General features: G+C 59.4%; 1 protein-coding gene across 2 annotated transcripts in view; it reads right to left on the reverse strand.

The window, feature by feature from the left end:
• HEG1 (heart development protein with EGF like domains 1) overlaps positions 1-24403 on the reverse strand; it is a 174970-nt gene that overhangs the window by 84804 nt on the left and 65763 nt on the right. The gene's annotated exons all lie outside the window — the stretch shown is intronic.

Genomic DNA, 24403 nt, shown 5'->3' on the forward strand with positions numbered 1-24403 from the left:
CATCTGTGCCGTATATACCACACACGACACCCAGCGCGGCATATACCACACACGACACCCAGCGCCGCATATACCGCGCACGACACCTGGGCCGCATATACCGTGCACGACACCTGGGCCGCATATACCGCGCACGACACCCGGGCCGCATGTACCGCGCACGACACCCGGGCCGCATGTACCGCGCACGACACCCGGGCCGCATGTACCGCGCACGACATCTGTGCCGTATATACCACACACGACACCCAGCACCGCATATACCGTGCACGACACCCAGCGCCGCATATACCGCGCACGACACCCGGGCCGCATATACCGCGCACGACATCTGTGCCGTATATACCACACATGACACCCAGCGCCGCATATACCGCGCACGACACCCAGCGCCGCATATACCGCGCACGACACCCAGCGCCGCATATACCGCGCACGACATCTGTGCCGTATATACCACACACGACACCCAGCGCCGCATATACCACACACGACACCCAGCGCCGCATATACCGCGCACGACACCCGGGCCGCATATACCGCGCACGACACCCGGGCCGCATATACCGCGCACGACATCTGTGCCGTATATACCACACACGACATCTGTGCCGTATATACCACACACGACACCCAGCGCCGCATATACCGCGCACGACACCTGGGCCGCATATACCGCGCACGACATCTTTGCCGTATATACCACACACGACACCCAGCGCCGCATATACCACACACGACACCCAGCGCCGCATATACCGCGCACGACACCCGGGCCGCATATACCGCGCACGACATCTGTGCCGTATATACCACACACGACACCCAGCGCCGCATATACCACACACGACACCCAGCGCCGCATATACCGCGCACGACACCCGGGCCGCATATACCGCGCACGACATCTGTGCCGTATATACCACACACGACATCTGTGCCGTATATACCACACACGACACCCAGCGCCGCATATACCGCGCACGACACCTGGGCCGCATATACCGCGCACGACATCTGTGCCGTATATACCACACACGACACCCAGCGCCGCATATACCGCGCACGACACCCAGCGCCGCATATACCGCGCACGACACCCGGGCCGCATATACCGCGCACGACATCTGTGCCGTATATACCACACACGACACCCAGCGCCGCATATACCACACACGACACCCAGCGCCGCATATACCACACACAACACCCAGCGCCGCATATACCGCGCACGACACCTGGGCCGCATATACCGCGCACGACATCTGTGCCGTATATACCACATACGACACCCGGGCCGTATATACCGCGCACGACATCTGTGCCGTGTATATACCACACACGACACCCAGCGCCGCATATACCACACACGACACCCAGCGCTGCATATACCGCGCACGACACCTGGGCCGCATATACCGCGCACGACACCCGGGCCGCATATACCGCGCACGACATCTGTGCCGTATATAGCACACACGACACCCAGCGCCGTATATACCACACACGACACCCAGCGCCGCATATACCACACACGACACCCAGCGCCGCATATACCACACACGACACCCAGCGCCGCATATACCGCGCACGACACCTGGGCCGCATATACCGTGCACGACACCTGGGCCGTATATACCACACACGACACCCAGCGCCGCTTATACCACACACGACACCCAGCGCCGCATATACCACACACGACACCCAGCGCCGCATATACCGCGCACGACATCTGTGCCGTATATACCACACACGACACCCAGCGCCGCTTATACCACACACGACACCCAGCGCCGCATATACCACACACGACACCCAGCGCCGCATATACCGCGCACGACATCTGTGCCGTATATACCACACACGACACCCAGCGCCGCATATACCACACACACACACGACACCCAGCGCCGCATATACCGCGCACGACATCTGTGCCGTATATACCACACACACACGACACCCAGCGCCGCATATACCACACACGACACCCAGCGCCGCATATACCACACACGACACCCAGCGCCGCATGTACTGCGCACGACACCCGGGCCGTATATACCATACACGACACCCGGGCCGTATATACCGCGCACGACACCCAGCGCCGCATATACCACGCACGACATCTGTGCCGCATATACCACACACGACATCTGTGCCGTATATACCACACACGACACCCAGCGCCGCATATACCGCACACGACACCCAGCGCCGCATATACCACACACGACACCCAGCGCCACATATACCACACACGACACCCAGCGCCGCATATACCACACACGACACCCAGCGCCGCATATACCACACACGACACCTGGGCCGCATATACCGTGCACGACACCTGGGCCGCATATACCGCGCACGACACCCGGGCCGCATATACCACACACGACACCCAGCGCCGCTTATACCACACACGACACCCAGCGCCGCATATACCACACACGACACCCAGCGCCGCATATACCGCGCACGACATCTGTGCCGTATATACCACACACGACACCCAGCGCCGCATATACCGCGCACGACATCTGTGCCGTATATACCTGTCACGCTGTCTCTGTATACTGGAGGTAGGGGGCCTAAGCTGACCCTAAGCTGGGGCCCTGACTAATCCCTCAACCTGGAGGTACTGTTAAAGGTACAGAGGTCCAGGCCGCCAGCGTAACCCCTACCTCCTGAGGATCCCTGCACCTAAGTAATCTAGTCCTGAGAAGGACCCCGATCAAAACAAAAGAGGACAAGTAATAATATGCCCACACACAGTACTTAGACGAACGAGACAGTACAAGGGAAAAACCAAAACCACCTTGCATACAAAAACTACACAACTACAACAGAGGGAACACCAACGGGAAAGGAGATAAATGATAAAGCGAGGAAGGGAAAAAACACTCCAAAAACACTTATCTCAGAAACTCCAAATACCACGATCCGCTCTGTAAGTCTGTATGAAATGCTTTCACCGACACTTCCCAAACAGACCAGCAGGCATTTGAAGGAGACTCACTACAGCAGCACTGATTGCAGCTGGGCGAGGCTGGACCTCGTCTAGCACAGAGAGAGAGAGAATTAACTCCCTCACTGCCGAAAACACAAAGCACCAAAAAGTCAGCTGCGAGAAGTCAGGCTGTGTAATCGTGACGATCTTCGTGGCGACACACCCGTGACAGTACCCCCCCTTCTACGAGGGGCCTCCGGACCCTCAGGGCCAGGTTTATCCGGGTGAGTCGTGTGGAAGGCCCGAACTAATCGGTCTGCGTTAATATCCGACGCAGGAACCCACATCCTCTCCTCAGGACCATACCCTTTCCAATGAACCAGGTACTGAAGGGACCGGCGATTAAAACGTGAATCGATGACCCTTGATACCTGGAACTCCAAGTTACCATTGACCACCACTGGAGGGGGAGGTAAAGGTGACGGTACCACCGGCGCCACATACCTCTTAAGCAACGATCTGTGGAACACGTTGTGAATTTTAAACGTAGGGGGGAGGTCAAGACGGAATGCCACCGGATTAATAATAGAACTGATTCTGTACGGCCCGATGAACCTGGGACCCAGTTTCCAGGAGGGAACCTTAAGTTTAATATTCCTGGTAGACAACCATACCCGATCGTTCACACTTAGGTCCGGACCAGACACTCTCCTCCTATCAGCCATACGTTAGTATCGGTTCCCCATAGTATTCAGATTCTTCAGCACCCCTCTCCATACTGAAGCGAGTGATGAGGAAAATCGTTCCGCCTCAGGAACCCCCGAAGAGCCCCCCCTACTGAAAGTACAAAACTGGGGGTGAAAACCATATGCCCCAAAAAACGGGGACTTACCAGTGGACTCGCTCCGCCTATTATTAAGAGCAAACTCTGCCAGAGGTAAGAAAGAAGCCCAGTCCTCCTGGTTCTCTGACACAAAACACCGGAGATATGTCTCCAAGCTCTGGTTCATACGTTCCGTCTGACCATTGGTCTGAGGGTGAAAAGCCGATGAGAATGACAAATGCATCCCCCGCCGTGCACAAAACGCCTTCCAGAACTTGGACACAAACTGAGACCCCCGATCAGACACCACATCGGAGGGTACCCCGTGAAGCCTCACAATCTCCCCAATGAACACCTGCGCAAGAGTTTTAGCATTAGGGAGAGCCGGAAGAGCGATAAAATGTGCCATCTTGCTGAACCTGTCCACTACAACGAGTATGACCGTTTTACCCGAAGACGGAGGGAGGTCCGTAATAAAGTCCATAGACAGATGAGTCCAAGGACGCTCCGGGATCTTCAAAGGTAAGAGGGCCCCAGACGGACGGGTATGTGAGGTCTTAGAGCGCGCACAAACCCCACAGGACGCGACAAAAGTTACCACCTCCTTATGTAAGTTAGGCCACCAAAACCGACGCGAGAGGAGATCCACAGTTGCTTTACTCCCCGGGTGTCCTGCCAAAACTGAGTTATGGTGTGCCTCGATCACCTTTTGTCGCAACTGATCTGGAACAAACAGTCTCCCCGGAGGTCCAACAGGGGCGTCCCCCTGAGCCTCCAATACCTCCTCCTCCAGCTCAGAGCATACTGCCGAAACCACCACCCCCTCCTGAAGGATAGGAATCGGGTCGTCCGTATTCCCGGCCCCAGGGAAACTGCGAGATAAGGCATCCGCCTTTACATTTTTTGACCCAGGACGATATGTAACGACAAAATTAAACCTGGTAAAAAACAATGACCACCTAGCTTGTCTGGGATTCAGACGTTTCGCGGACTCCAGATATAGCAGGTTCTTGTGATCGGTGATGACGGTGACCGGATGGACTGCCCCCTCCAAAAAATGGCGCCACTCCTCAAAAGCTAACTTAATGGCCAAGAGTTCCCTATTGCCGACATCGTAATTCCTCTCAGCGGACGACAATTTTTTAGAGAAAAAGGCGCACGGATGCCACTTACCAGGGGACGAACCTTGTGACAATACTGCTCCCACCCCTACCTCGGAAGCGTCTACCTCTACAATGAATGGCTGTGACGCATCAGGTTGAATGAGTATGGGTGCCGAGGCAAAACATTTTTTCAAGCAGGAGAATGCTTGACAAGCCTTGTCAGACCACCTAGAGAAATCCGTCCCCTTTTTAGTCATGTCTGTGAGAGGCTTAACCATGGACGAGAAATTACGAATGAACTTCCGGTAATAATTAGCAAACCCCAGGAAACGTTGTAGTGCCTTAAGATTCTCTGGCCGATCCCACTCAAGAACTGCCCGCACTTTCCCAGGGTCCATACGAAAACCGGACGCTGAAACCAGGAAGCCTAAAAACTGGAGTTCCTGTACGGCGAACACACACTTTTCCCATTTGGCATACAGTTTATTATCCCGCAAGATCTGTAACACCTGCCTAACGTGCTCCTGATGAGACACCAGATCCGGCGAGTAAATTAAGATATCATCCAGATATATGACAACAAACTGTCCCACCAGGCGCCGAAAAATGTCATTAACAAAGTGTTGGAACACCGCCGGGGCATTAGTCAGACCGAATGGCATGACAAGGTTCTCATAATGCCCCTCCGGAGTGTTAAACGCCGTCTTCCACTCATCCCCCTCCTTCATCCTAATCAGATTGTACGCCCCCCTGAGATCCAACTTAGAGAACCATTTGGCGCCCACGATCTGATTAAAGAGATCGGGAATAAGTGGGAGCGGATACGGATCTCGGACCGTAATCCGATTAAGTTCACGGAAATCCAGGCAAGGGCGTAGGCCTCCATCTTTCTTCTTAACAAAGAAGAACCCCGCAGCCACCGGTGAAGATGAAGGTCTAATATGCCCCTTAGCCAGACTTTCTGAAATATAATCCTTCATGGCCTGCCTCTCAGGACCAGAAAGGTTATACAACCTAGCTTTAGGTAACTTGGCCTCAGGGAGCAGTTTTACAGAACAGTCATACTCGCGATGAGGAGGTAGTTCCTGACACCCTTTCTCCGAGAATACATCCTCAAAGTCCGCCAGAAATGGAGGTAAGACCCAAGGAGTAACCGCACCGATGACCGTGTTCATGCAGTTTTTATTACAGAATTTACTCCATTGGCTTATCTCTCTGGTTTGCCAATTAATAACCGGGTTATGCTTAGTTAACCAAGGAAGGCCCAACACTATAGGAGTGGGAAGACCCTCCAACACGTAGCAAGACAACAGTTCTTTATGTATCGCCCCCACTTGAAGTTTTACGTCATGCACAGCTTGCAAAAAACTTCCCTGACCGAGAGGCCTGGCATCGATCGAGAATATGGGGATGGGTTTAGCCAACTCACTCAATCGCATACCTTGAACCCGGGCAAACCGAGCATCAACCAGATTAGCCCCGGCCCCACTATCCAGAAGAACAGATATCCTCTCAGTTCTCGTACCCACCACCACCTCCGCCGGTACGAGAAACTGAGACGAACCTAGGGACGAAATACCTACTCCCAGATTGCCGTCCACCACACAACCTGGGATCAACAGTTTTCCGACGACTCTTCACTCTGCAAGGGACGGGATGGACACCCCCCAATAAAATGTCCCTTTCTCCCGCAGAAGAAACACCTTCCTGTCTTATGGTGCACCACCGGTCCCCTCCCCCGAAATGATGTCCCTCCTAATTGCATAGGCTCCTCTGGACTGACCAGGGGAACCACCATATGAGGGGAACTTGTAGGAGGTGGAGTCATCACAGGGGGTCGAGTTATCCCGCACCTCTCCCGAAGCCGTCTGTCAACGCGAATAGCCAGGGCCATAGCGGCTTCCAGTGACGCGGGAGAGTCATACTGTGCCAACACATCCTGTAATTTGTCGGATAAACCTTGACAAAACTGGCTCCTAAGAGCCGGGTCATTCCACTGGGTGTCCGTGGCCCACCTACGGAACTCCGAACAGAATTCCTCCGCCGGACGATCTCCCTGCTGGATCCTACGTAACTTAGACTCAGCAAGGGAGATCCGATCTGGGTCATCATATACGAGTCCCAGAGCAGCGAAAAACCTATCCACTGACTGGAGAGCCGGGGAGCCCGGGGGAAGAGAGAACGCCCAAGATTGTGGGTCCCCTTGTAGGAGCGAGATGACAATTCCCACCCTTTGTTCTTCACTCCCCGATGACCGAGGCCGCAGCCGAAAGTACAATTTGCATGCCTCCCGGAAAACAAAAAACTTGTCCCGCCCCCCAGTGAACCTGTCAGGGAGAGCTACTTTAGGTTCTGGTCCGGCTTGCTCCTGAGGATGCAAAACCTTGGACCTAACGTCCGCCAGCTCCATGGACAAACTCTGCAACTGCCGAGCTAGACCGGCTACTGGATCCATGGTAGCTGGAGAAAAACTAAGTGGGTCGGTGAAAATGTCACGCTGTCTCTGTATACTGGAGGTAGGGGGCCTAAGCTGACCCTAAGCTGGGGCCCTGACTAATCCCTCAACCTGGAGGTACTGTTAAAGGTACAGAGGTCCAGGCCGCCAGCGTAACCCCTACCTCCTGAGGATCCCTGCACCTAAGTAATCTAGTCCTGAGAAGGACCCCGATCACAACAAAAGAGGACAAGTAATAATATGCCCACACACAGTACTTAGACGAACGAGACAGTACAAGGGAAAAACCAAAACCACCTTGCATACAAAAACTACACAACTACAACAGAGGGAACACCAACGGGAAAGGAGATAAATGATAAAGCGAGGAAGGGAAAAAACACTCCAAAAACACTTATCTCAGAAACTCCAAATACCACGATCCGCTCTGTAAGTCTGTATGAAATGCTTTCACCGACACTTCCCAAACAGACCAGCAGGCATTTGAAGGAGACTCACTACAGCAGCATTGATTGCAGCTGGGCGAGGCTGGACCTCGTCTAGCACAGAGAGAGAGAGAATTAACTCCCTCACTGCCGAAAACACAAAGCACCAAAAAGTCAGCTGCGAGAAGTCAGGCTGTGTAATCGTGACGATCTTCGTGGCGACACACCCGTGACAATACCACACACGACACCCAGCGCCGCATATACCACACACAACACCCAGCGCCGCATATACCACGCACGACACCTGGGCCGCATATACCGCGCACGACATCTGTGCCGTATATACCACACACGACACCCAGCGCCGCATATACCACACACAACACCCAGCGCCGCATATACCGCGCACGACACCTGGGCCGCATATACCGCGCACGACATCTGTGCCGTATATACCACACACGACACCCGGGCCGTATATACCGCGCACGACATCTGTGCCGTATATACCACACACGACACCCAGCGCCGTAAATACACCACACAAAACACCCAGCGCCGCATATACCACACACAACACCCAGCGCCGCATATACCACACACAACACCCAGCGCCGCATATACCACACACAACACCCAGCGCCGCATATACCACGCACGACACCTGGGCCGCATATACCGCGCACGACATCTGTGCCGTACATACCACACACGACACCCGGGCCGTATATACCGCGCACGACATCTGTGCCGTATATACCACACACGACACCCAGCGCCGCATATACCACACACAACACCCAGCGCCGCATATACCGCGCACGACACATGGGCCGCATATACCGCGCACGACACCCAGGACGCATATACCGCGCACGACATCTGTGCCGTATATACCACACACAACACCCAGCGCTGCATATACCGCGCACGACATCTGTGCCGTATATACCACACACGACACCCAGCGCCGCATATACCACACACGACACCCAGCGCCGCATATACCGCGCACGACACCCAGCGCCGCATATACCGCGCACGACACCTGGGCCGCATATACCGTGCACGACACCTGGGCCGCATGTACCGCGCACGACACCCGGGCCGCATGTACCGCGCACGACACCCGGGCCGCATGTACCGCGCACGACACCCGGGCCGCATATACCGCGCACGACATCTGTGCCGTATATACCACACACAACACCCAGCGCCGCATATACCGCGCACGACATCTGTGCCGTATATACCACACACGACACCCAGCGCCGCATATACCGCGCACGACACCCAGCGCCGCATATACCGCGCACGACACCCGGGCCGCATATACCGCGCACGACATCCGTGCCGTATATACCACACATGACACCCAGCGCCGCATATACCGCGCACGACACCCGGGCCGCATATACCGCGCACGACATCTGTGCCGTATATACCACACACGACACCCAGCGCCGCATATACCACACACGACACCCAGCGCCGCATATACCGCGCACGACACCCGGGCCGCATATACCGCGCACGACATCTGTGCCGTATATACCACACATGACACCCAGCGCCGCATATACCACACATGACACCCAGCGCCGCATATACCGCGCACGACACCCGGGCCGCATATACCGCGCACGACATCTGTGCCGTATATACCACACATGACACCCAGCGCCGCATATACCACACATGACACCCAGCGCCGCATATACCACACATGACACCCAGCGCCGCATATACCGCGCACGACACCCAGCGCCGCATATACCGCGCACGACACCCGGGCCGTATATACCGCGCACGACACCCAGCGCCGCATATACCACACACGACACCCAGAGCCGCATATACCACGCACGACACCTGGGCCGCATATACCGTGCACGACACCTGGGCCGCATATACCGCGCACGACACCCGGGCCGCATATACCGCGCACGACACCCGGGCCGCATATACCGCGCACGATATCTGTGCCGTATATACCACACACGACACCCAGCGCCGCATATACCACACACGACACCCAGCGCCGCTTATACCGCACACGACACCCAGCGCCGCATATACCACACACGACACCCGGGCCGCATATACCGCGCACGACACCCGGACCGCATATACCGCGCACGATATCTGTGCCGTATATACCACACACGACACCCAGCGCCGCATATACCACACACGACACCCAGCACCGCATATACCACACACGACACCCGGGCCGCATATACAGCGCACGACATCTGTGCCGTATATACCACACATGACACCCAGCGCCGCATATACCGCGCACGACACCCGGGCCGTATATACCATACACGACACCCGGGCCGCATATACCGCGCACGACATCTGTGCCGTATATACCACACATGACACCCAGCGCCGCATATACCGCGCACGACACCCGGGCCGTATATACCATACACGACACCCGGGCCGTATATACCGCGCACGACACCCAGCGCCGCATATACCGCGCACGACACCCGGGCCGTATATACCGCGCACGACACCCAGCGCCGCATATACCACACACGACACCCAGCGCCGCATATACCGTGCACGACATCTGTGCCGTATATACCACACACGACACCCAGCGCCGCATATACCACACACAACACCCAGCGCCGCATGTACTGCGCACGACACCCAGCGCCGCATATACCGCGCACGACACCCGGGCCGTATATACCATACACGACACCCGGGCCGCATATACCTCGCACGACATCTGTGCCGTATATACCACACACGACACCCAGCGCCGCATATACCACACACGACACCCAGCGCCGCATATACCACACACGACACCTGGGCCGCATATACCGCGCACGACACCCAGAGCCGCATATACCGCGCACGACACCTGGGCCGCATATACCGCGCACGACATCTGTGCCGTATATACCACACACAACACCCAGCGCCGCATATACCACACACAACACCCAGCGCCGCATATACCGCGCACGACACCTGTGCCGTATATACCACACACAACACCCAGCGCCGCATATACCGCGCACGACACCTGGGCCGCATATACCGCGCACGACATCTGTGCCGTATATACCACACACGACACCCAGCGCCGCATATACCGCGCACGACACCTGGGCCGCATATACCGTGCACGACACCTGGGCCGCATATACCGCGCACGACACCCGGGCCGCATATACCGCGCACGACATCTGTGCCGTATATACCACACACGACACCCAGAGCCGCATATACCGCGCACGACACCCAGCGCCGCATATACCGCGCACGACACCCGGGCCGCATGTACCGCGCACGACACCCGGGCCGTATATACCGCGCACGACATCTGTGCCGTATATACCACACACGACACCCAGCGCCGCATATACCGCGTACGACACCCAGCGCCGCATATACCGCGCACGACACCCGGGCCGCATATACCGCGCACGACATCTGTGCCGTAAATACCACACACGACACCCAGCGCCGCATATACCACACACGACACCCAGCGCCGCATATACCGCGCACGACACCCGGGCCGCATATACCGCGCACGACACCCAGCGCCGTATATACCACACACGACACCCAGCGCCGCATATACCGCGCACGACACCCGGGCCGCATATACCACACACGACACCCAGCGCCGCATATACCGCGCACGACACCCAGCGCCGCATATACCGCGCACGACACCCGGGCCGCATATACCGCGCACGACATCTGTGCCGTAAATACCACACACGACACCCAGCGCCGCATATACCACACACGACACCCAGCGCCGCATATACCGCGCACGACACCCGGGCCGCATATACCGCGCACGACATCTGTGCCGTATATACCACACATGACACCCAGCGCCGCATATACCGCGCACGACACCCAGCGCCGCATATACCGCGCACGACACCCGGGCCGTATATACCGCGCACGACACCCAGCGCCGCATATACCAGACACGACACCCAGCGCCGCATATACCGCGCACGACACCTGGGCCGCATATACCGTGCACGACACCTGGGCCGCATATACCGCGCACGACACCCGGGCCGCATATACCGCGCACGACATCTGTGCCGTATATACCACACACAACACCCAGCGCCGCATATACCGCGCACGACATCTTTGCCGTATATACCACACACGACACCCAGCGCCGCATATACCACACACGACACCCAGCGCCGCATATACCGCGCACGACACCTGGGCCGCATATACCGCGCACGATACCCGGGCCGCATATACCGCGCACGACATCTGTGCCATATATACCACACACAACACCCAGCGCCGCATATACCGCGCACGACATCTTTGCCGTATATACCACACACGACACCCAGCGCCGCATATACCGCGCACGACACCTGGGCCGCATATACCGCGCACGACACCCGGGCCGCATATACCGCGCACGACATCTGTGCCATATATACCACACACAACACCCAGCGCCGCATATACCAGACACGACACCCAGCGCCACATATACCGCGCACGACACCCGGGCCGCATATACCGCGCACGACATCTGTGCCGCATATACCGCGCACGACATCTGTGCCGTATATACCACACACGACACCCAGCGCCGCATATACCGCGCACGACACCTGGGCCGCATATACCATACACGACACCCGGGCCGTATATACCACACATGACACCCAGCGCCGCATATACCGCGCACGACACCCGGGCCGTATATACCGCGCACGACACCCAGCGCCGCATATACCACACACGACACCCAGCGCCGCATATACCGCGCACGACACCTGGGCCGCATATACCGCGCACGACACCCGGGCCGCATATACCGCGCACGACATCTGTGCCGTATATACCACACACAACACCCAGCGCCGCATATACCGCGCACGACATCTTTGCCGTATATACCACACACGACACCCAGCGCCGCATATACCACACACGACACCCAGCGCCGCATATACCGCGCACGACACCTGGGCCGCATATACCGCGCACGACACCCGGGCCGCATATACCGCGCACGACATCTGTGCCGTATATACCACACACAACACCCAGCGCCGCATATACCGCGCACAACATCTTTGCCGTATATACCACACACGACACCCAGCGCCGCATATACCACACACGACACCCAGCGCCACATATACCGCGCACGACACCCGGGCCGCATATACCGCGCACGACATCTGTGCCGCATATACCGCGCACGACATCTGTGCCGTATATACCACACACGACACCCAGCGCCGCATATACCGCGCACAACACCTGGGCCGCATATACCGCGCAAGACACCCGGGCCGCATATACCACACACGACACCCGGGCCGTATATACCACACACGACATCTTTGCCGTATATACCACACACGACACCCAGCGCCGCATATACCTCGCACGACATCTGTGCCGTATATACCACACACGACACCCAGCGCCGCATATACCGCGCACGACATCTTTGCCGTATATACCACACACGACACCCAGCGCCGCATATACCACACACGACACCCAGCGCCACATATACCGCGCACGACACCCGGGCCGCATATACCGTGCACGACATCTGTGCCGCATATACCGCGCACGACATCTTTGCCGTATATACCACACACGACACCCAGCGCCGCATATACCGCGCACGACATCTTTGCCGTATATACCACACACGACACCCAGCGCCGCATATACCACACACGACACCCAGCGCCGCATATACCGCGCACGACACCCGGGCCGCATATACCGCGCACGACATCTGTGCCGTATATACCACACACAACACCCAGCGCCGCATATACCGCGCACGACATCTGTGCCGTATATACCACACACGACACCCAGCGCCGCATATACCACACACGACACCCAGCGCCGCATATACCGCGCACGACACCCGGGCCGCATATACCGCGCACGACATCTGTGCCGCATATACCACACACGACACCCAGCGCCGCATATACCGTGCACGACACCCAGCGCCGCATATACCGCGCACGACACCCAGCGCCGCATATACCGCGCACGACACCTGGGCCGCATATACCGTGCACGACAACTGGGCCGCATATACCGCGCACGACACCCGGGCCGCATATACCGCGCACGACATCTGTGCCGTATATACCACACACGACACCCAGCGACGCATATACCACACACAACACCCAGCGCCGCATATACCGCGCACGACACCTGGGCCGCATATACCGCGCACGACACCGGGGCCGCATATACCTCGCACGACATCTGTGCCGTATATACCACACACGACACCCAGCGCCGCATATACCGCGCACGACACCTGGGCCGCATATACCGTGCACGACACCTGGGCTGCATATACCGCGCACGACACCCGGGCCGCATATACCGCGCACGACACCCGGGCCGCATATACCGCGCACGACACCCGGGCCGCATATACCGCGCACGACATCTGTGCCGTATATACCACACACGACACCCAGCGCCGCATATACCACACACGACACCCAGCGCCGCATATACCGCGCACGACACCCGGGCCGCATATACCGCGCACGACACCTGTGCCGCATATACCACACACGACACCCAGCGCCGCATATACCGCGCACGACACCCAGCGCCGCATATACCGCGCACGACACCCAGCGCCGCATATACCGCGCACGACACCTGGGCCGCATATACCGCGCACGACACCCGGGCCGCATATACCGCGCACGACATCTGTGCCGTATATACCACACACGACACCCAGCGCCGCATATACCGCGCACGACACCCAGCGCCGCATATACCGCGCACGACATCTGTGCCGTATATACCACACACGACACCCAGCGCCGCATATACCACACACAACACCCAGCGCCGCATATACCGCGCACGACACCTGGGCCGCATATACCGTGCACGACACCCGGGCCGCATATACCTCGCACGACATATGTGCCGTATATACCACATACAACACCCAGCGCCGCATATACCGCGCACGACACCTGGGCCGCATATACCGTGTACGACACCTGGGCCGCATATACCGCGCACGACACCCGGGCCGCATATACCGCGCACGACACCTGGGCCGCATATACCGTGCACGACACCTGGGCCGCATATACCGCGCACGACACCCGGGCCGCATATACCGCGCACGACACCTGGGCCGCATATACCACACACGACACCCAGCGCCGCATATACCGCGCACGACACCTGGGCCGCATATACCGTGCACGACACCTGGGCCGCATATACCGCGCACGACACCCGGGCCGCATATACCGCGCACGACACCCGGGCCGCATATACCGCGCACGACACCCGGGCCGCATATACCGCGCACGACATCTGTGCCGTGTATACCACACACGACACCCAGCGCCGCATATACCGCGCACGACACCCAGCGCCGCATATACCGCGCACGACACCCGGGCCGCATATACCGCGCACGACATCTGTGCCGTATATACCACACATGACACCCAGCGCCGCATATACCGCGCACGACACCCGGGCCGCATATACCGCGCACGACATCTGTGCCGTATATACCACACACGACACCCAGCGCCGCATATACCACACACGACACCCAGCGTCGCATATACCGCGCACGACACCCGGGCCGCATATACCGCGCACGACATCTGTGCCGTATATACCACACACGACACCCAGCGACGCATATACCACACACAACACCCAGCGCCGCATATAACGCGCACGACACCTGGGCCGCATATACCGCGCACGACACCCGGGCCGCATATACCTCGCACGACATCTGTGCCGTATATACCACACACGACACCCAGCGCCGCATATACCGCGCACGACACCCGGGCCGCATATACCGCGCACGACACCCGGGCCGCATATACCGCGCACGACACCCGGGCCGCATATACCGCGCACGACACCCGGGCCGCATATACCGCGCACGACATCTGTGCCGTATATACCACACACGACACCCAGCGCCGCATATACCGCGCACGACACCCAGCGCCGCATATACCGCGCACGACACCCGGGCCGCATATACCGCGCACGACATCTGTGCCGTATATACCACACATGACACCCAGCGCCGCATATACCGCGCACGACACCCAGGCCGCATATACCGCGCACGACATCTGTGCCGTATATACCACACACGACACCCAGCGCCGCATATACCACACACGACACCCAGCGCCGCATATACCGCGCACGACACCCGGGCCGCATATACCGCGCACGACACCTGTGCCGCATATACCACACACGACACCCAGCGCCGCATATACCGCGCACGACACCCAGCGCCGCATATACCGCGCACGACACCCAGCGCCGCATATACCGCGCACGACACCTGGGCCGCATATACCGTGCACGACACCTGGGCCGCATATACCGCGCACGACATCTGTGCCGTATATACCACACACGACACCCAGCGCCGCATATACCGCGCACGACACCCGGGCCGCATATACCGCGCACGACATCTGTGCCGTATATACCACACACGACACCCAGCGCCGCATATACCACACACAACACCCAGCGCCGCATATACCGCGCACGACACCTGGGCCGCATATACCGCGCACGACACCCGGGCCGCATATACCTCGCACGACATCTGTGCCGTATATACCACACACAACACCCAGCGCCGCATATACCGCGCACGACACCTGGGCCGCATATACCGTGCACGACACCTGGGCCGCATATACCGCGCACGACACCCGGGCCGCATATACCGCGCACGACACCTGGGCCGCATATATCGTGCACGACACCTGGGCCGCATATACCGCGCACGACACCCGGGCCGCATATATCGCGCACGACACCTGGGCCGCATATACCGTGCACGACACCTGGGCCGCATATACCACACACAACACCCAGCGCCGCATATACCGCGCACGACACCTGGGCCGCATATACCGTGCACGACACCTGGGCCGCATATACCGCGCACGACACCCGGGCCGCATATACCGCGCACGACATCTGTGCCGTATATACCACACACGACACCCAGCGCCGCATATACCGCGCACGACGCCTGGGCCGCATATACCGCGCACGACACCCGGGCCGCATATACCGCGCACGACACCCAGCGCCGCATATACCGTGCACGACACCTGGGCCGCATATACCGCGCACGACACCCGGGCCGCATATACCACACACAACACCCAGCGCCGCATATACCGCGCACGACATCTGCGCCGCATATACCACACACGACACCCAGCGCCGCATATACCGCGCACGACACCCGGGCCGCATATACCGCGCACGACATCTGTGCCGCATATACCACACACGACACCCAGCGCCGCATATACCGCGCACGACACCCAGCGCCGCATATACCGCGCACGACACCCAGCGCCGCATATACCGCGCACGACACCTGGGCCGCATATACCGTGCACGACACCTGGGCCGCATATACCGCGCACGACACCCGGGCCGCATATACCGCGCACGACATCTGTGCCGTATATACCACACACGACACCCAGCGCCGCATATACCGTGCACGACACCTGGGCCGCATATACCGTGCATGACACCTGGGCCGCATATACCGCGCACGACACCCGGGCCGCATATACCGCGCACGACACCCGGGCCGCATATACCGCGCACGACACCCGGGCCGCATATACCGCGCACGACATCTGTGCCGTATATACCACACACGACACCCAGCGCCGCATATACCGCGCACGACACCCGGGCCGCATATACCGCGCACGACATCTGTGCCGTATATACCACACATGACACCTAGCGCCGCATATACCGCGCACGACACCCAGCGCCGCATATACCGCGCACGACACCCGGGCCGCATATACCGCGCACGACATCTGTGCCGTATATACCACACACGACACCCAGCGCCGCATATACCACGCACGACACCCAGCGTCGCATATAACGCGCACGACACCCGGGCCGCATATACCGCGCACGAGACCCGGGCCATATATATACCATACACGACGCCGGCGCCGTATAAACCGTACACGACACACGGCTCCGTATATACCGCGCACGACACCCGGGCTGTATATACCGCACACGACACCAGGGCCGTATATACCGCACACGACACCAGGGCCGTATATACCGCACACGACACCCGGGCCGTATATACCGCACACGACACCCGGGCCGTATATACCGCACACGACACCAGGGCCGTATATACCGCACACGACACCAGGGCCGTATATACCGCACACGACACCCGGGCCGTATATACCGCGCACGACACCCGGGCCGTATATACCGCGCACGACACCCGGGCCGTATATACCGCGCACGACACCCGGGCCGTATATACCGCGCACGACACCCGGGCCGTATATACCGCGCACGACACCCGGGCCGTATATACCGCACACGACACCAGGGCCGTATATACCGCACACGACACCCGGGCCGTATATACCGTGCACGACACCCGGGCCGCATATACCGCGCACGACACCCAGCGCCGCATATACCGCGCACGACACCCAGCGCCGCATATACCGCGCACGACACCCGGGCCGCATATACCACACACGACACACAGCGCCGCATATACCGCGCACGACACCCAGCGCCGCATATACCGCGCACGACACCCGGGCCGCATATACCGCGCACGACACCCGGGCCGCATACACCGCGCACGACATCTGTGCCGTATATACCACACATGACACCCAGCGCCGCATATACCGCGCACGACACCCAGCGCCGCATATACCGCGCACGACACCCGGGCCGTATATACCGCGCACGACACCCAGCGCCGCATATACCACACACGACACCCAGCGCCGCATATACCGCGCACGACACCTGGGCCGCATATACCGTGCACGACACCTGGGCCGCATATACCGCGCACGACACCCGGGCCGCATATACCGCGCACGACATCTGTGCCGTATATACCACACACAACACCCAGCGCCGCATATACCGCGCACGACATCTTTGCCGTATATACCACACACGACACCCAGCGCCGCATATACCACACACGACACCCAGCGCCGCATATACCGCGCACGACACCTGGGCCGCATATACCGCGCACGACACCCGGGCCGCATATACCGCGCACGACATCTGTGCCGTATATACCACACACGACACCCAGCGCCACATATACCGCGCACGACACCCGGGCCGCATATACCGCGCACGACATCTGTGCCGCATATACCACACACGACACCCAGCGCCGCATATACCGCACACGACACCCAGCGCCGCATATACCACGCACGACACCAAGCGCCGCATATACCGCGCACGACACCCAGCGCCGCATATACCGCGCACGACACCTGGGCCGCATATACCGTGCACGACACCTGGGCCGCATATACCGCGCACGACACCCGGGCCGCATATACCGCGCACGACATCTGTGCCGTATATACCGCACACGACACCCGTGCCGTATATACCGCACACGACACCAGGGCCGTATATACCGCACACGACACCAGGGCCGTATATACCGCACACGACACCCGGGCCGTATATACCGCACACGACACCCGGGCCGTATATACCGCGCACGACACCCGGGCCGTATATACCGCGCACGACACCCGGGCCGTATATACCGCGCACGACACCCGGGCCGTATATACCGCACACGACACCAGGGCCGTATATACCGCGCACGACACCCAGTGCCGCATATACCGCGCACGACACCCAGCGCCGCATATACCGCGCACGACACCCGGGCCGCATATACCACACACGACACACAGCGCCGCATATACCGCGCACGACACCCAGCGCCGCATATACCGCGCACGACACCCGGGCCGCATATACCGCGCACGACATCTGTGCCGTATATACCACACACGACACCCAGCGCCGCATATACCACACACGACACCCAGCGCCGCATATACCGCGCACGACACCCGGGCCGCATATACCGCGCACGACACCCGGGCCGCATATACCGCGCACGACACCCGGGCCGCATACACCGCGCACGACATCTGTGCCGTATATACCACACACGACACCCGGGCCGTATATACCGCGCACGACACCCGGGCCGCATATACCGCGCACGACACCCAGCGCCGCATATACCACACACGACACACAGCGCCGCATATACCGCGCACGACACCCAGCGCCGCATATACCGCGCACGACACCCGGGCCGCATATACCGCGCACGACATCTGTGCCGTATATACCACACACGACACCCAGCGCCGCATATACCACACACGACACCCAGCGCCGCATATACCGCGCACGACACCCGGGCCGCATATACCGCGCACGACACCCGGGCCGCATACACCGCGCACGACATCTGTGCCGTATATACCGCACACGACACCCGGGCCGTATATACCGCGCACGACACCCGGGCCGCATATACCGCGCACGACACCCAGCGCCGCATATACCGCGCACGACACCCAGCGCCGCATATACCGCGCACGACACCCAGCGCCGCATATACCGCGCACGACACCCAGCGCCGCATATACCGCGCACGACACCCAGCGCCGCATATACCACACACGACACCCAGCGCCGCATATACCGCGCACGACACCTGGGCCGCATATACCGTGCACGACACCTGGGCCGCATATACCGCGCACGACACCCGGGCCGCATATACCGCGCACGACATCTGTGCCGTATATACCACACACGACACCCAGCGCCGCATATACCGCGCACGACATCTTTGCCGTATATACCACACACGACACCCAGCGCCGCATATACCACACACGACACCCAGCGCCGCATATACCACACACGACACCCAGCGCCACATATACCGCGCACGACACCCGGGCCGCATATACCGTGCACGACATCTGTGCCGCATATACCACACACGACACCCAGCGCCGCATATACCGCACACGACACCCAGCGCCGCATATACCGCGCACGACACCAAGCGCCGCATATACCGCGCACGACACCCACCGCCGCATATACCGCGCACGACACCTGGGCCGCATATACCGTGCACGACACCTGGGCCGCATATACCGCGCACGACACCCGGGCCGCATATACCGCGCACGACATCTGTGCCGTATATACCACACACGACACCCAGCGCCGCATATACCACGCACGACACCCAGCGTCGCATATACCGCGCACGACACCCGGGCCGCATATACCGCGCACGACATCTGTGCCGTATATACCACACATGACACCCAGCGCCGCATATACCACACACAACACCCAGCGCCGCATATACCGCGCACGACACCCGAGCTGTATATACCGTACACGAGACCCGGGCCATATATATACCATACACGACGCCGGCGCCGTATAAACCGTACACGACACACGGCTCCGTATATACCGCGCACGACACCCGGGCTGTATATACCGCACACGACACCAGGGCCGTATATACCGCACACGACACCAGGGCCGTATATACCGCACACGACACCAGGGCCGTATATACCGCACACGACACCCGGGCCGTATATACCGCACACGACACCCGGGCCGTATATACCGCACACGACACCCGGGCCGTATATACCGCGCACGACACCCGGGCCGTATATACCACGCACGACACCCGGGCCGTATATACCGCGCACGACACCCGGGCCGTATATACCGCACACGACACCAGGGCCGTATATACCGCACACGACACCCGGGCCGTATATACCGCGCACGACACCCGGGCCGTATATACCGCGCACGACACCCGGGCCGTATATACCGCGCACGACACCCGGGCCGTATATACCACACACGACACCAGGGCCGTATATACCGCACACGACACCAGGGCCGCATATACCGCACACGACACCAGGGCCGCATATACCGCGCACGACACCAGGGCCGTATATACCGCGCACGACACCAGGGCCGTATATACCGCCCACGACACCCGGGCCGTATATACCGCGCACGACACACGGGCCGTATATACCGCGCACGATACCCGGGCCGTATATACCGCGCACGACACCCGGGCCGCATATACCGCGCACGACACCCGGGCCGCATATACCGCGCACGACATCTGTGCCGTATATACCACACACGACACCCAGCGCCGCATATACTGCGCACGACACCCAGCGCCGCATATACCGCGCACGACACCCGGGCCGCATATACCGCGCACGACATCTGTGCCGTATATACCACACACGACACCCAGCGCCGCATATACCGCGCACGACACCTGGGCCGCATATACCGCGCACGACACCCGGGCCATATATACCGCACACGACACCCGGGCCGTATATACCGCGCACGACACCCGGGCCGTATATACCGCGCACGACACCCGGGCCGTATATACCGCGCACGACACCCGGGCCGTATATACCGCACACGACACCCGGGCCGTATATACCGCACACGACACCCGGGCCGTATATACCGCGCACGACACCCGGGCCGTATATACCGCGCACGACACCCGGGCCGTATATACCGCGCACGACACCCGGGCCGTATATACCGCGCACGACACCAGGGCCGTATATACCGCACACGACACCAGGGCCGTATATACCGCACACGACACCAGGGCCGCATATACCGCACACGACACCAGGGCCGCATATACCGCACACGACACCAGGGCCGTATATACCGCGCACGACACCAGGGCCGTATATACCGCGCACGACAGCCGGGCCGTATATACCGCACACGACACCCGGGCCGTATATACCGCGCACGACACCCGGGCCGTATATACCGCGCACGACACCCGGGCTGTATACACCGCGCACGACACCCGGGCCGTATATACCGCACACGACACCAGGGCCATATATACCGCACACGACACCAGGGCCGCATATACCGCGCACGACACCAGGGCCGCATATACCGCACACGACACCAGGGCCGCATATACCGCACACGACACCAGGGCCGCATATACCGCGCACGACAGCCGGGCCGTATATACCGCACACGACACCCGGGCCGTATATACCGCACACGACACCCGGGCCGTATATACCGCGCACGACACCCGGGCCGTATATACCACACACGACACCAGGGCCGTATATACCGCACACGACACCAGGGCCGCATATACCGCACACGACACCAGGGCCGCATATACCGCACACGACACCAGGGCCGCATATACCGCACACGACACCAGGGCCGCATATACCGCGCACGACAGCCGGGCCGTATATACCGCGCACGACACCAGGGCTGTATATACCGCACACGACACCTGGGCCGTATATACCGCACACGACACCCGGGCCGTATATACCGTGCACGACACCCGGGCCGTATATACCGTGCACGACACCCGGGCCGTATATACCGTGCACGACACCAGGGCCGTATATACCGTGCACGACACCAGGGCTGTATATACCGTGCACGACACCCGGGCTGTATATACCGCCCACGACACCCGCGCCGCATATACCGCGCACGACACCCGCGCCGTATATTCCGAACACGACACCCGAACTGTATATACCGTACACGAGACCCGGGCCATATATATACCATACACGACGCCGGCGCCGTATAAACCGTACACGACACACGGCTCCGTATATACCGCGCACGACACCCGGGCTGTATATACCGCACACGACACCAGGGCCGTATATACCGCACACGACACCAGGGCCGTATATACCGCACACGACACCCGGGCCGTATATACCGCACACGACACCAGGGCCGTATATACCGCACACGACACCCGGGCCGTATATACCGCGCACGACACCCGGGCCGTATATACCGCGCACGACACCCGGGCCGTATATACCGCGCACGACACCCGGGCCGTATATACCGCACACGACACCAGGGCCGTATATACCGTGCACGACACCAGGGCCGTATATACCGCACACGACACCAGGGCCGTATATACCGTGCACGACACCAGGGCCGTATATACCGTGGACGACACCAGGGCTGTATATACCGTGCACGACACCCGGGCCGTATATACCGTGCACAACACCAGGGCCGCATATACCGCCCACGACACCCAGCGCCGCATATAACGCGCACGACACCCGCGCCGCATATACCGCGCACGACACCCGCGCCGTATATACCGCACACGACACCCGAGCCGTATATACCGTACACGAGACCCGGGCCATATATACTGTACACAACACCCGGCTCCGTATAGGCCACACATGACTATACTTGCTGCCGTATATACAGTACGCTACACTTGCTGCCATATATACAATACAGTATACTACACCGGACACCGTATATACAGTACACTACGCCTGGTGCCGAATATATAGTATGAGACACCTGGCTCTGTATATACCATACACGACACCTGGGCCACATAGGCCGCGCATGATGCCTGGTGCCGTATATACAGTACACTACACTTGCTGCCGTATATACAGTACAGTATACTACACCGGACACCGTATATACAGTACAGAACGCCCGATGCCGAACATATAGTATACGACACCTGGCTCTGTATATACCATACACGACACCTGGGCCATATAGGCCGCGCATGATGCCTGGTGCTGTATATAG

This window comes from Phyllobates terribilis, unplaced genomic scaffold (genome assembly GCF_046119375.1).
Source record: "Phyllobates terribilis strain yellow unplaced genomic scaffold, ASM4611937v1 Scaffold_9__5_contigs__length_417890890, whole genome shotgun sequence".
Taxonomy (NCBI): domain Eukaryota; kingdom Metazoa; phylum Chordata; class Amphibia; order Anura; family Dendrobatidae; genus Phyllobates; species Phyllobates terribilis.